Source organism: Notothenia coriiceps, unplaced genomic scaffold, assembly GCF_000735185.1.
Source record: "Notothenia coriiceps isolate Sejong01 unplaced genomic scaffold, NC01 NC01_scaffold00030214, whole genome shotgun sequence".
NCBI classification, from domain to species: Eukaryota; Metazoa; Chordata; class Actinopteri; order Perciformes; family Nototheniidae; genus Notothenia; species Notothenia coriiceps.
Genome location: NW_011362915.1, coordinates 517,748 through 533,683, shown reverse-complemented (window position 1 = coordinate 533,683; position 15,936 = coordinate 517,748). Strand labels below are relative to the sequence as shown.

Here is a 15,936-nt window from a genome sequence, read left to right as displayed (position 1 = left end):
AGGCATGTGTTGGTTATGGTTAAGGTTAGGATAAGTCTCCAGGAAATGCATGTAAGTCAATGTAATGTCCCCTGAAGTGATGTATACATGGTATGTGTGTGTGTGTGTGTGTGTGTGTGTGTGTGTGTGTGTGTGTGTGTGTGTCTGTGTTTGAAGGTGTGTGTGTGTGTGTGTGTGTGTGTGTGTGTGTGTGTGTGTGTGTGTGTGTGTGTGTGTGTGTGTGTGTGTGTGTGTGGGATGGAGGAGACTCTCTCACAGTAACACCATCACACACTTTAATAGATGTATTACTAAAACTTATATAATAGTTACTAATTTAAAACTTAAATTACTTACGAAAAGCCCTCACAGCTCTTTTTTGATCATATAAATGAACGAGAGTTTTCCTGCTGCGTCGACCCACATTTAGACGGACGGAGCGCTTCAAGTTAAAACCACATGTGTTAATCTGTTAAACTACTTTTATCAAAATTAAGTATTGAAAGCAGGACTTTTGAAAAGGGTGTTTTTGCAGTGTTGTATTAATAGTGTTATAACAGGTCTGTGTACTTTTACTGCTAACATCTCAGTTAGAGGAAGGGTGAGGAAAAGTCAAAATGGAGATTTCCACATGAATCTTTCTCAGATGTTTAGGACACTTAATTTTGGATTTCAAGTTGTCTGAAATGTTATGTTCAAATATGAAAATAATTCTTACATAATAATATAATAACATATCATAATAATTTACTTTACATTAAAATGACATTTGATATAACATGGTTCATTTTTCTTTTATTTTTCTTGCAAGAGGGCATTTTGAATATTTTACTAAATTCTCAATCAATACTTTTTAGCATGTTTTAACATTTTAAAAATCAACAAAAAATATGTATCTCACTACGGGTAAAGAAGGCAACATATTTAATTATAAGATAAAACCTTAAAACTTCTCCTATAGGATTTTTTCTGTGGTTTTAAAGGAGATGTGGGATTGTATTCTTCCCTGTTCAGATACAGAATACATCACTGTGAACCCAAAAGATAATTAAAAAGATTAAGTCGTGTGAACTTACATTTCCCCCAAAGGTTTTAGATACCTTTATTGTGTTGAGTTCCTCTGAACTGTTCTTAGTTTCTTAAGTTAATTTAACAGATCCCTTTTTATTATTTTGCGGGTTAAGTGAGCACCGTTTCAAAGTTTAAATGTAACCCATCTTATTTCTTTTGGCGTCTTAATCAACTCATGTTTTGGGTGCAGCGAACTGGATAACTTCACTTTGTTATCTCAGAAACATTGGTCACATTCAGACGGAGGTTTTATTTACTCCCGGCAAAGGGTCAGCCGGAAAACACAGAGCGAAGGCAGAAAATCCTTAAATTCACCGTGAAATGGGGGTGGGGATACAGTTTTATTTTGTTACGTTTTTATAAAATGTGTAGAACGGGCCGTCGCCAAATCCGATTTACACAACACCATTCTTATTATAACGGCCGAAGTAATTCACCAAAACAATATTAACTTAATCTCTATTGAGAAAGTCAAGGACAAATTAATCAGTGCTAACGATCAAATTCACATTTAACTGATTTAATGAATTTGCAAGTTAATTAAATTAAGAGGTTCTGGATTATTAACGTGATAGTATTTAACTATTTTGGCATTTTCACGTGTATTAAACTAACTCAAAAGGGAAGAAAAAGGGTGGATGTGTGTGCCAATGTATTTGAATTCACTGCACAGTAGCCATTGATTTCCAACCTGTCTCAATAACATTGTTTATTTTATGTGAATTAATGTATTCATTTGTATTAATTGTATGTGTTTGGAGTCAGAAGTCAAAGCAGATCTCTTTTCACAACGCTGACAGTTTGGTCTATGAAATAAAAAAATGAAAAACAGTTTTTAAAATGTCAAAATCAACCTTTTTTGGACAATTGATTTCCCACTTTGTTTGTAAAATAACTGGAGGAATGCCATTATCATCGTTTCCTTCCTCCCGCCCTTTCTCCTGCTATGAGTGAGGATGTGTGCCGGGGAAAAGCTCCGTGATCGGGAGGGAGAAAGTTATATAAGTGCTCTGATTCTAACACGGCTACGAGGGGATTATAGGGTAACGTTGTTAACTAATATATATCATAATTAACTTCATGTCAAATAGGTTTTGCATTTATACAAAATATAATAATTGTATTTACATTCTCCTTATAGAAATATGACATTTGATAATTGCTTTGGTTCAAACTCTATTTTAACTTTCATGAAATTAAAGAAAATGGGGATTTTCTTTGTATATACAGAACATTTTTTTTAACGTTAGATTTTTTTGTCATGTTTTAAGGCAGAGAAAGTTATATCAACCAGGCTATGAATAAACTTTATAATAAAAACCTTCAGAATATAGCTAAGAATGAAAGTGGAGCAGTTTATAAATGCTGCTGAATTGTACATTATTGACTCAGTATTCGGAGTACATTTCAAAAATATCCCTTTAAAAACAAGTATTGTAAAAATTCAATACATTTTTAACTCACTGCAGGGGAAGAGGGAAAAACATAACATTAAAAGAATCACCTTGAACTTCTCCAGTTGATTGTCTACGTTAAAAATATAATTAAAACAAATAAAAGTGGTCTAAAACTCAAAGTGTAACAGGCAGAAGAGAGGCGCTCGGCAGCAGATGCCCCGCACATGAAAGATGAGATTTTGCAGCGGCAGCATCATGTCCTTCTTCTCCGACCCTATTTTCAAATCTTCAAATAAAGCTTTATTAAATCCTACAAGAACAACAAAGATTACCTTTTTTGTGTTGTTTATGGAGTTTGTTTTGGGTTCATTTAGGAGAACTTTACAGACACAAAAGGACAAAGTTAGTAACATCGACATCTAAATATCTTGTAGTGATGTTTTCTCTCCACTAGAACGACGTGTTATGGAGGCAAACTTCCAAAATTCAGCTATAATAATAATACACTTTATTTATAGAGCACCTTTCATGCAATATGAAGAAAGTGCTTTCAAACAGAAAGAGTTATATATCACAGAAACATGAACAGTGATACCACTAAAATTACCCCAAATTGAAAGCCCAATTAAAAAGAATGGTCGTCCATGAAAACAGAAAGCAGCCTCCCATTGGATTTTCTTTAGCTGTACTTTCTGCACTTCTAAAGGAAATTCTTGTGAGTGTCTTAAACCATCATTAAATGCAAAACAAGCCCAAAATATCATATTTTTCTTTAATGTGTTTTTTATGTTGTGGTTTTCTTTTGGTGAATTATATTAGTATTAACCCTCCTGTTGTGTTCGGGTCAAATCTGACCGGTTTACTACTTTCATCAATCGTAACTTTTTTGTTTTACATTCGATTGCATTAAGGCTTCATGATATCCTTCACAGTAGACATTTGAACAAATCAACTTGCTGATCACCACTTTCATTGAATTTTGGATAATTTAGTCAACTTTGTAACACCCATGGTGTTCCCGGGCAAAAATGACCGCCATAAAGAAAAGGAATTAGTAACCATCCGGATCAGATAAAACACACACACACACACACACACACACACACACACACACACACACACACACACACACACACACACACACACACACACACACACACACACACACACACTCTAGATGTGTTCCCCCCATAGACTATAGGTTCCCCCCCTTATGTGCCCATCCCCCCATGATGTGAATAACACCTGGCACTCACAAACACACACAGAACCATTTGATACATTTCCCGCTCTTATGTGCCCATCCCCCCACATGGATCACACCTGGCTCACGCAATACGTTCAGTGTCTATTCTTTGTATATTTACTGCAGTTTTTCATGTGTACCAGTAGTCTGATACAATATGTACAGTTTGAAAGGGTGTTAAATGAAATGTGGTGATGATTAATGGTTTTTGTGTTAATGTAATAGCAGTTAAAACAGGACCGGTCAAATTTGACCGCGAACACCAAAGTAAGGGGGGGGGGGGACGAAGACAACAGGAGGGTTAAAAACCTCTAAAAGTGTATTTGTTATGATTTCTCTCCACTTTAGGAAGACGTGTGTACACATCCCAAACTCTCAAATTGACCAGAGCATGAAAAAATGATGTCTGTCATATTTTACATTGAAATTCAGAGCAGCAAGATGTATTCACAGAATAAACAGACGAGCAAGAAACACACACTTTTGACGGCAAAGTAAACCGAATCAAGTGAAGCTCATCACATGTCAAAAACACTGCTCTGGATTACCCACAATCCTCCCTCTGAGCAGGAAGGACTTTTTAATGACAGCATGCTTGTGGATCATCCATGTTTGTTTGTGGACTGATCAGAGGAACATGTCTAGACCAGTATGTGCTGCAGTATTTTCTCCTGGTGTTTATGTATTTCAGCGAGTTAAGAATGGAGTTAAATGGATTCTCTCTCTCACACACTTTGTATTTCTTTCTCCACTTATACACAGTATCGCCTGCAGCCACTCATCTGAGAACAGAGAGGGAGAGAATGAGGGAATGAGTTCCAAAGTAGAGGAGGAGGAGGAGGAGGAACAACAAGTGTTTGTGCCAGGAGACGCCACGAGCCTTTGAATATAAGAGCAGTTTCATTTTAAATGTTCTTTTAGTCTTTATTATTTACCTACCTATATATTGTTTTATTTATTTTATAGGTCTTAAAGGATTTTATCTTATTTTATTAATCTAACATGCTTCAATAGCAATATTTATTTTTACGTTGGTCTTTTTCATTTCTTTCACCTAGAATTATGGCATTTTTATTTATCTTTTTATTTTTATTTCTGTTGTACCTATATGTTCACTTTGTTTTATGGGATTTTATATGTTATATTGTTGCATCGACTCAGGTGTCTTGTGTCTTATCTGTCAGAGAGAAACCATTATTTATTTTATTTGTATTATCACACCTTTCACCTCCTTGTGTCTGTTAACCTGATCAAATGTTATATTTTGCTGCGTGTACCTTTTAAAGTTCTTGTTGTTTATTTTGTGATGTGTCATTTTGTAAAGCACTTTGAGCTGCATGTGTATGTGAAAAGTGCTGTATAAATAAAGCTTTATTATGATTATTTATGGGGAGTTCTTAAACGCTGTTTCTGTTTCTATTATTGTGGTTTGTTTGCAGACTGTCAGACACTGAGCTGAGGGGTCACAGCCGGGTCAAGAGACATTTTAATCAGGCGTTCACACAGAGGCAGAGGAAGAGAGTCAAACATCTGCCAGCAGGCATCCAGCTCTACTGACTGGAATCACAATCAGCAAAGTGCTCTGAAGAATTTAATAATTGCTTCGGTTCAAACTCTATTTGAACTTCCTTGAAATAAAAGAAAATGGCGATTTTTTTTTTTTTCTAGACACTTTTTTTTGGTCATGTTTTAAGGCATAGAAAGTTATATAAACTAAACTATGAATAAACTAAATAATAAAAACCTGCAAAAATATAGCTAAGAATGAAAGTAGTGCAGTTTATAAGTGCTGCTGAATTGTAGATTATTGACTCAGTGTTCGGAGAATAAAAGTACATTTAAAAAAATATCCCTTTAAAAACAAGTATTGTACTCACTACAGGTGAAGAGGGCAAAACATAACATTAATAGAATCACCTGAAACTTCTCCAGTTGATTGTCTACGTTAAAAATGCATTGCCAGCACGCGGATATCCAGCTCTACTGACAGGAATCAGAATCAGAAAAGTGCTCTGAAGCAGGCGTCCAATCATCTTGCAGTGCTGTGCTGCCCCCTACAGGAGGAAACAGGAAGTGGAGAGGACGCGTTCATAATAAGGCCTTTACAGTTTTTTTCAGTTGCTAACACACAACAATCTTACATAAAGCCTAATTATTTAAACTCATACTCAAATCGCAAAACCTGAGCTCAAATTAAAAAAGAAAAACTCTAAACACATGTTCAGCTCTGCACCCAATTTGCAATTCAAACTTGGCACTTTTTGCAAAAACACTGCACAAGGGTCTCAGGGGCTGAAGCACCCCTCAGGATTGCCAAAGCACCCCCTAAGCACCCCCAAGAAATATGTGGTTTTTCTTCTTTTTTTATTATTATTATTTTTATTAAATTAAATTAGAAAAATTATAGATTACATCAATGCAAATGTGAAACAAACTAATTTTTGACCAAAAACATAAAGCCAACACAGGTGATATGATTAGGCCAATGGCCAGCACCCATTAGATTTTTGACCTACCCATAGGCTAAATTACTTTGTGACACTTGAGTGACTTCCTGTTAGCTAGAGCACCAAATGATTTGCTAAGAGCAAATTGAAAAATTGATCATTTTTTAGTCCTTAAACGTCCACGTGTGGACACTCAATCAAAACCACCTGAAAGCAAGAGGGATTCTGCACATAATAGGCCTCGTGAGTACAAGTAGCTTACTTCTGGCTCTCTGTGTTTCATTCAAGCTCTGCTCTGTGTGTGTGGCACGAGCCATTTTGTGTGCGTGCGCGAGCGAGCGAGAGAGCTTGCGCGCCGGTGGGTGTCTACCGGAGATCGTTGTGGTTAGCATCTGGTGCTAGCTAGCCAAGCTAATGGATATAAGGAGCTTTTTCAACAACAAGGTGAAGGGAGAACTCTCTCCTGTCAGACTGAGAGTCTCAGATAACCTCAGGTCAGGTGAAGTAAAGGACAGTGTTTAGATAGTTAACTTTAGTCTAGTTATCTTAGTGGGTCTCAAACGGTTTTTTTTAAAAGGGGAATGATTTGTAAAATGTCTATACAGAAATAGAAAATCTGTTTACAGGTCTGTTTCATATGGGTGTTGAGAGATGTATCCATAGATCTCTTAATGTTGCTCTCAAAGTGCACCAGATTGATGCTTTTAAATTCAATATTTTAAAAAAAATCTTCCGAGGTTAGGACCCCCCTAGAGGATGTATTGTCCACTCCCCACTTATAAAATAGCACTTTACCCCTGCTTACACCTATATGCCGTGAGCTGATTATCGAGCCTTCATTGTAACAGTTGCGGGTACACTGTGTGTGCGTGTGGGGAGTGTTGCAGTAGACCAGTGGTCACCAACCTTTTTTACCNAGGAGCACAAGGAACTCTCAGATGACGCGTGGCTACTGGACCTGGGGTTTCTGACAGACATAACGGCGAGACTGAACGCATTCAACAATGAGCTCCAGGGAAAAGACAGACACCTGCATCACATGATAAGCGCAGTGAATGCGTTTAAGGCATGGGCGTAGGAAGCATCCTCAATGTGGGGGAGACAATTTGACGGGGGGTGTGGGCAGATGGTGGATCTCACCTCCTCCAGGGGGGTCCGGGGGCATGCTCCCCCGGGAAGATTTTTTTTTAAAAGTTGAAGTTAAATGCATCAATCTGGTGCACTTTGAGAGCAAAGTTAGGGACTAAATCAATGGATACATCTCTCAACACCCATATGAAACAGAACTGTTTAAAACAGACTTACTTTTTCTTTATGCATATTTTACTAATCACTCCCCTTTTAAACTGTATTTTTGTTTTACTGTCCTATAGTATGAGTTGGAATTATTTTATAGCTGTTATTCTCTTATTTTGCATAATGATCATATAAAAGGTGTGCCTTGGAAAGACTTGTTTACTTGAGATAACTTAGACTAAAGTCAATGATATACAGACTCAGAGAGTCCTTTACCTCCCTGAGCTGATGTTATAAGATTTGTCTGACAGGAGAGAGCTCTCCTCCTCCTTGTTGTAGACAACTCCTTATGTAAGTTAGCGCTCTCTCGTTCACTCTCTCTCTCTCTCTCTCTCGCTCACACAAAATGCACTCGTGCCACACACACAGCCAAGCTATGACACACAAAGACCCAGAATAACTTTTAATACTGTATCCTATTCTTTTCGATGGCTTTATTGTATGATATCAGTGAACAGATCGCCACTGGGCTTACAACTAAAGACACAGCTACGCAAAACACGCAGCATTTGTACAGCTCATAATGAAGCACTGACACAGCGCTCTACAAAGTGCGGCGAGTGGATAGACCGATTCACGGACTTTCCACATGGTAAAAGTGGGGGGGTCTAAACTAATCATTTTAAAAGGTGGGGGGGACTTGTACCACCCTCATATAATATATGGCTGCGACGCCCATGGTTTGAGCCCAAGCTTGGTGTCTGGACTTCACATCTGGGGAACAGGAGGCTGCATCACTTTCCCAACCTGGAGAAAATGTCACAGGCCATTGAAGACAAGGAGGCTTTTCACCCTGAGCAGTTCTGTTCTCACCTGGACAAAGTGGCTTACAAGTTCAGCCGGCGTTTTGGTGAGTCACATGTGATGGAAGATATTGCTGCTTTCATTTCAAATCCATTCCAGCCCATTGACATTGAACAGGTGGCAGATAAATTCCAAGAGGTGTTTACTTTGGCAAGTGGAGTTGACATGGAAATGATCGATTTGCAAAATGAGATAGAGCTAAAATGCAGGTCAAAGGAGAGTGGCTTTTGGGGACTTGTCAGCAGAGAGAAGTTTCCGCTTCTCACTGCATGTGCACTAAAAGTGAGCGCGTACTTTGGATCCACTTACCTCTGTGAAATGGCTTTTTCACAGATGAAAATAATCAAGTCAAAGTACAGGAGCCGCCTTACTGACTGACACCTGACAGACTGCATCAGACTGGCTGTCCGTAGCTATGAGCCAGACTACAAAGCCCTCACAGACAGCGTTCAGTCGCAGCCATCACAATGACTTCCATTAACAGGACTGTTTTGCACTTTGGCATTGTGAAAAGTGATGCTGCATATTTTGGAACTCACTGCACTTAGCTCTTTGCACGGATAAAGAATCTCGTTGTTAAGAATTGTGTTAAAATAACTTGTTTTAATGTTAATGTTAAGCCTCACAGTTCAAATGGCCCTTTATGTTATGTGCTCTGCTATTTTTTTCTTTGTTGTTGTCAAAAAATTAATTTACTAATACACTCAAACAAATGGAAAATAAGCTACATACATTTACATTTAGGATTGTAATGAAGGAATGAATGAATGAAACTTAAAATGATAGGAATGATGTTGCTTAAAATATGTATATTGATCTTTTTTGACATGTTATATTTAGGATGGTAATGAAGGAATGAATGAAACTTGTGGTTTAATATATATATATATTGATATTTTTTGAAATGTTAGTTATGTCGTGTTCTTGGTTGAATCAAATTGGAAGTTGCACCACATGATTTGATGTAATTCAGATGCAATTAGCCTATATAAAAGGCCTCAAATTGGAAGCACTGTCTGGGCTGTCTTTTTCACTCAATTCTGCAATAGGTAGATCTCGCCTTTCACCTAGGCCGAGGTCGGTGATCTTGGGGTAAAAAAGGTTGGTGACCACTGGTCTACTGCAACACTCCCCACACGCACACACAGTGTACCCGCAACTGTTACAATGAAGGCTCGATAATCAGCTCACGGCATATAGGTGTAAGCAGGGGTAAAGTGCTATTTTATAAGTGGGGAGTGGACAATACATCCTCTAGGGGGGTCCTAACTTCCTCTAGGGGGGTCCGGGGGAAAGCTACCCCGGGAAGATTTTTTTTAAAATATTGAATTTAAAAGCATCAATCTGGTGCACTTTGAGAGCAACATTAAGAGATCTATGGATACATCTCTCAACACCCATATGAAACAGACCTGTAAACAGATTTTCTATTTCTGTATAGGATATTTTACAAATCACTCCCATTTTAAACTGTATTCTTGTTTTACTGTCATATAGTATTTCATAACTGTTTTCATTTATTCTCATAAATGGTGACCAAAACGTTTGAGACCCACTGAGATAAGACTAAAGTTAACTATCTAAACAGAGAGTCCCTTACCTCGACTGAGTTGTTGTTATCTCTCTCAGTCTGACAGGAGAGAGCTCTCCCTCTCATTGTTTTAGAAACAGCTTTTAATATCCGTTAAGCNGGTCCAAATAAATTAAGGGGGTTCGGGGGACACCCCCCAAGATTTTTGGTTGTGTGACCCCCCACAGGACTTAAAAAGCACCTAACTAGATCATGAAAATACCAAAAATCTTGGGGGGTGTCCCCCGAACCCCCTTAATTTATTTGGACCTCGGTATTTAGGAAATCCTGGATACGGCCCTGGCTGCCACCTGTTCAATGTCAATGGGCTGGAATGGATTTGAAATGAAAGCAGCAATATCTTCCATCACATGTAATTCACCAAAACGCCGGCTGAACTCGTTTGCCACTTTGTCCAGGTGAGAACAGAACTGCTCAGGGTGAAAATAATCCTTTTTCTTCAATGGCCTGCAACATTTTCTCCAGGTAGGGAAAGTGATGCATCCTCCTGTTCCCCAGATGTGAAGTCCAGACACCAAGCTTGGCCTTAAACGCATTCACTGCGCTTACCATTTTATGAATGGGAATGTCATTTTCGAGGATGTATTTTTTAAACTCGCTGTAAATGTCCTCACCTCTCGTCCTCTCCTTTAAGTGCAAAAGGGTGAGGAAGTCCTCCTTTGTGGTAGAATCCCGGAAAACCATTCTGACAAACACAACAAGCTGAGCTGTGTCCGTTACATCCAGGGACTCATCAAACTGCAGCGAAAAGTATTCACATAGTCACAAGTAACACTCTGACAGTGACTCGACCCTCCTCGTGACTGTTGCGGGGCCAAGCAGTACCTTTTTTAGCGCTGTTTTGATTTCTTGTTTGTTTTTGAAGTCATTGAAGAGCGTATCAGAGGTAATGGACATTGTTTCCTTAATTAAATCTCCATCTGTAAAAGGCTTCTTGTGTTTCACCAAAAGGTGACTTACGTGAAATGATGCTTCAGTGGCAGCCATATTTTGAGCAGCAGGCTTTGAGAAAAATGATTGCTGGACCTTTAAACTCGATTTCAGCTCTTCAACTGGCTCTTGGGTGGGAAGCTGTCTTTGAATGTCTGGTGATGGGTGTTGTGATGCCGCTCCAGATTTCCTCTTTTCGCCAGTGCTTACGTTTGGTGGCACAACATACAGATACACTTGTCCTTTACCATCGTAAAAATAAATTCCTCTTCCCATCCTTCATGGAAATGGTAGATTTTCGCCTTCTTTCGTAGAGCCTCCGCCATTTTATCTAACTGTTATCTTATTTTAATATTGATGTATGCAACAGTTAACGGCCCGCTCTCTTCTCGTATATCATTGGTCAGTAGTCTATGCATACGGCTGATTCAAGGGAGCTCGTAAAAAAAAACATTAATACTTCCAATTGTATTTATGTACGTCCAGGATTTTTGGGAGCGACAGGGAAGGTCTCAAATACATGTCAATCAAGTGGCACCTGCTAACGGTGAGGTGGAAGATTTTTTTTTCACTTTTCTTTCTTTTGTTACTTTTTTTTTTTTAACTGTGCGCGATCTACCCACACCACACTCGCGATCGACTGGTCGGTTGGCGACCACTGTTATAGACCAAGGCCATTTCCTCATAGGTGTCAACCTTATTGGCAATAAACCTGTTTCTGATTTCTATATGTTACCATAGCATTTGTTACTTTCAAACTGGCTAATTAATATCCGAAATAAATAATATACTAAAGGTAAAACTCTCAGTTAAGTGCCAACATTAAAGTAATGAACAGTGCCAAAACAACACCCTCATTTGTAGTAAACCGGACATTAGCCCTGGAACAGTGGTTATATTGTATTTGGGATTTTCCCTTTAAATTAAATAAAGTGTATTTTTTCCTATAGTACATTTCCATTAACGCTTGAACGGTAATGAATATTTATGCTTACAATGACCTTTATTCTTAAGCTTCTTATCTTTCAAATGGGAGCAGAAATGTGCACGTGAGCATTAAGGCTGAAGAGCTATTCCTAATGCATTCTGGGTAGCTTATTTTAGCCCTTTTTCCTAAGACGAGGGCTTAAAAGGTTAGGGTAAAACACCTCGGCCATCACTAGACGTTGATTATTCTATTATTATATGTGTGTTTATGGTGTCAGTCTAACACTAAGAATGAAAAGGCTTATACTAATATATTTATATGTAATAGATGGATAAATAGAAAACAATTGACATATTTTGTTACAGCAGCTGTGTGTTCAGACATTCAAATATTTAAAAGGTGGAATAAAGTATAAACATAATAAAATAAAAACAAAAACATATTTATTTATACATTATATATACATATCTACAGCAGAAAGGACATAAACGGGGTGGTGGTGGTGGTGAAGTCGATAGGGAGGTGGTAACTGGAAGGTCACCAGTTCAAGTCCCGGCAAGACCAACTGCTACCGAGGTGTCCCTGAGCAAGGCACCGTTCCCTACACTGCTCCCTGGGCGCCGTTCAAAATGACAGCACACTAGGATGGGTCAAATGCAGAGAAACTATTTCCCCACGAGGGATTAATAAAAGTCGATCTTTTTTCTTTAAACGACAAATAAAACACAATATAAAATGTTCTAGATAAGTTAAACTGACCAAAATAAAGACCAAAATACTAAAGCAGAAAAATATAGACTTACAGTATTACAGTAGCAGAAACTTATATCATAGTATATAAATTACAGTTTAATCCAGCTCATCAGAATCAGAATGCCTTTATTCGTGCCACCAAGGTAACGGGTGAAATGTTCATGGTTATGGAGAGGGAGAAACCAAACTGCATTTCAGCTTCCTTTCAAATGAAACACTATACTTAGCCTCTCTCAGACACACAGGAGCCCAGCACATACTGTTAATTAGACTGAACATATTTCTGTGTGTGTGTGTGTGTGTGTGTGTGTGTGTGTGTGTGTGTGTGTGTGTGTGTGTGTGTGTGTGTGTGTGTGTGTGTGTGTGTGTGTGTGTTATTATGACCTGCCCTAGTTTTACCCTAGTTCAGACAGAGGGACACCTGAGGGTCTGCTGCCTGGCTGCAAAGCGTCGACCCTGCTGAGCACAGATGGATTTCAGCTGATATATTAATCAACTCCATTAAATCTGCATGAGAAATCAGGATTGGAAACATGCGAGAGGAAATATTGTCAACCAAAGAGATGAACCAATGAATAACCACAGTATTATATTTAAGTTTGCATGGTTCTCCCATATCAATAACACATTTGCTTGTCTGTTCCGGTGGTATCCAGCCACACTTTATTATTTGAATGTCTTTGTTTAGACATTCTGTTTGGAGATTAATGCTTACCAATAAGAAGTGAATGACATTTCTTTACTCCAGCTCACTGATGTAATGGTCGAAAACATTTGCTTCCACATACAACGTCACACAACATCACTGTTTTTTAGGAGCTATTTTCTGCAGAACATAATAAAAACTTAAGGAGCAGAAATGACTTGCAAGTGCAACACCGGTTTTCCCACAATCACAGGACTTATTGAACTGTTTCATGTTTTATTGTGTGGTGCTGGTGGTGTGTGCTTCAGTTTGGTCTAAAAGTCGAGTCTAGGTGTGGTGGAAAACCACTTTATTTAATATATAAATGACATCGCTCAATGCCCTTCCAAATAACCCATGAGAAGCGTTGGCAAACTCATCAAAAATGTCACCTATCACGTGTCTTCTCTTGGCAGAAAGGCGCTGGGGAGTGCCTGCTTCAGGTGTTTCAGAAAGATACAAATAAACGCTCCCAGGGCTTGTTTATTGTTTCTATGAAAACAATATCTCGACAGCTTATCACTGCTGTTGTACGACTAGCTTCTCCCCGTTGAATTGTATTGTGTATTATTGCTACTTAATATTTATTTTGACATTTGTCACCATGAGCACCACCTGGAAGGTTCCTGCTCTCACACTCTGTCTGAATGAGCTTCACCGCTCAGTCTGACAGCCGTAGAGCGATGAAGACAAGTAAAGTCTCACCGGCAGCAGCACCCACCAATCCCCTCAAGGAAACATGCTTTTTTTGTCTTGGTTATGATAGTTTCCTTCCAGCAGACACTGCCAAAAACAAGCTTCTCTTCCTATTCTGCAGTGTCGTCAACGGCACTTTTCTGAAAAGTTGAAATATATTCAACTCGGAATGCTTGGGGCGGGCGAACAAAAAAGTGGAGAGCTTGGAAAAAAGTTTCTGGGTGCAGCGCTTTTTCATGTGGTGGCATGCGTTCTGTTCTCATTGGAAACACAAAAGATGCTGGACACGTGCCCTCAGGAGAGTTGACCGAAAAGTCAGTCAAATAAGATTCAAAGCCAAAGGCAGCCCTGACTTGGCCTTGAGGTGACAATACGTTAGAAACTGCCTCGCTCAAAGTAAATATTGCTCATTTTAGGCATTTTAAAGGAACCTCGGGTTCATTTTTCTTGTTCGAACAGTCTTGCTCATAATCCTTTTCTGCACAGTATCCGTGCTTGTAACAGGAGAATCAACTTGACTGTTACACCCCAGCACGTGCACTCCGCTCTGCATCGGCCAAACAGCTCGCTGCACCCACACTGCGAGGGGGACCCAAGTTCCCATCAGCAAAAACACATGGGTTTGCTATCCTGGCTCCAAAATGGTGGAATGAGCTCCCCATTGAAATCAGGACAGCAGATAGCTTGCACATCTTCCGGCGCAGACTGAAAACTCATCTCTTTCGACTCCATTTCGAGCGATAGAATTACTAACAAAGCACTTATATACAAACAAAGGACTGGCTTATCTAAAGCCAGTTGAGTAGCACTTGAAATGTTTGGCTCTATGAAACCTGATGTACTTATATGATTCTGTTTTCTTCAAGGTTGTATCTTCCTCGTCGAATGTACTTATTGTAAGTCGCTTTGGATAANTAACTCTTTTTTAAAGGGAAAAAAACAAAACAAAAACAAAACGAATGTGTTTTCTGTCTCAATTTTCGCTCGAGGAGGGGTGGCTGTCTCGTGTGTCGACCATCACTCTTGGGGTGGCCCGAATTTTTGAGAAAGGTATGAAGAGTAGTCTGTCACTTTAGATTTTAGATGTGAGTGAGCACGGAAATGGTTTCTAATTTTTGTACACTCGCTCAACGACTGTCCGCATGACAAATAAAACAAAAAAGACGAAACATCGTAGCTTGCTATAAACGGACGGGGTGTTAATTTTAAGTTGCAAGAGGGTGAAGGGACCGTAAGGCAAAGAACATCGGTCGTTGGTTTTTATTTTCGTCAGAGACATTTTTGGAAGGGGTGAGTTAGATTTTTGTGTTAAAAATTTATGTAATTTTCCTCACGAAGTCAGACACTGTTCAGGTCCATCGTCACTCACCTAACAGAGGGACACTCACGTCTTGCCTGTGAGCCTCCTGTGCCACCCCAAATTAGAAGCGGGTGTTTCCGGCAATTGCGGGTCCGGCCACCTCCTAGGAGGTGACCGTCCAGAGGGCTACGAGACAAGTCACTCCAAACATCTTCTTGGGAGGTATGACCAAGTGTCGGGGGGCCCTGCAATTCGGAGAACAAAGGTGTGGCACAGAGAGGAGAGCGAATCAAAGACAAACAACAGTCCCGGTCTTCACCGTCTCAGATATTTTTTGGAAAGGGCGAAGACGTAAACCCTTCAGACCGTACTAAGACCCAAGACCAGGTAGGACCAGACGATTTTTAGGGTACAGTCTATTACAGGGCCTTTCCCAGCGGGAAGCAGTCCCCAAAGGAAGGACAACCTATGAGGGCCGTCGTAGAGGTTGAGTAGTAGTCTAATCGGAAACTTTAGGTGAGCAAGTCCTACCAAGACACACCGCCCGGCTGAAGTCCGGCCGTCTCTCCGGCCGGAGGCCACAAACACCCAGGTCTTCGGACGTTCGCTAGGTGCATACAAGGAGCGAAGGCTGGGTTGCTTGACTTCGGAGAGGTCACTCCGTCAGACGACGTCAACTCAGGTCGCGCCGAGGTGTGGTCTCCGAGAAGGTCTCGGTCTTGTCTCTACCGACGCCTGGTGAGACCGGGTAAATTTTTCACAGGTTATGAATTTTTCAGGAAACATTGTTGCCTCCGTTTTGTGTGGTGCTCA

General features: G+C 39.6%; 1 long non-coding RNA gene across 1 annotated transcript in view; it reads left to right on the top strand.

Annotated features, from left to right (window-relative positions):
• LOC104959375 (uncharacterized) overlaps positions 1 to 12,705 on the top strand; it is a 15,789-nt gene extending 3,084 nt beyond the window's left edge. The window contains exon 3 of the long non-coding RNA XR_799855.1: positions 12,696 to 12,705. This is a non-coding gene — a long non-coding RNA (uncharacterized lncRNA). The remainder of the gene's footprint in view (positions 1 to 12,695) is intronic.
• Positions 12,706 to 15,936: the final 3,231 nt, after the last annotated feature.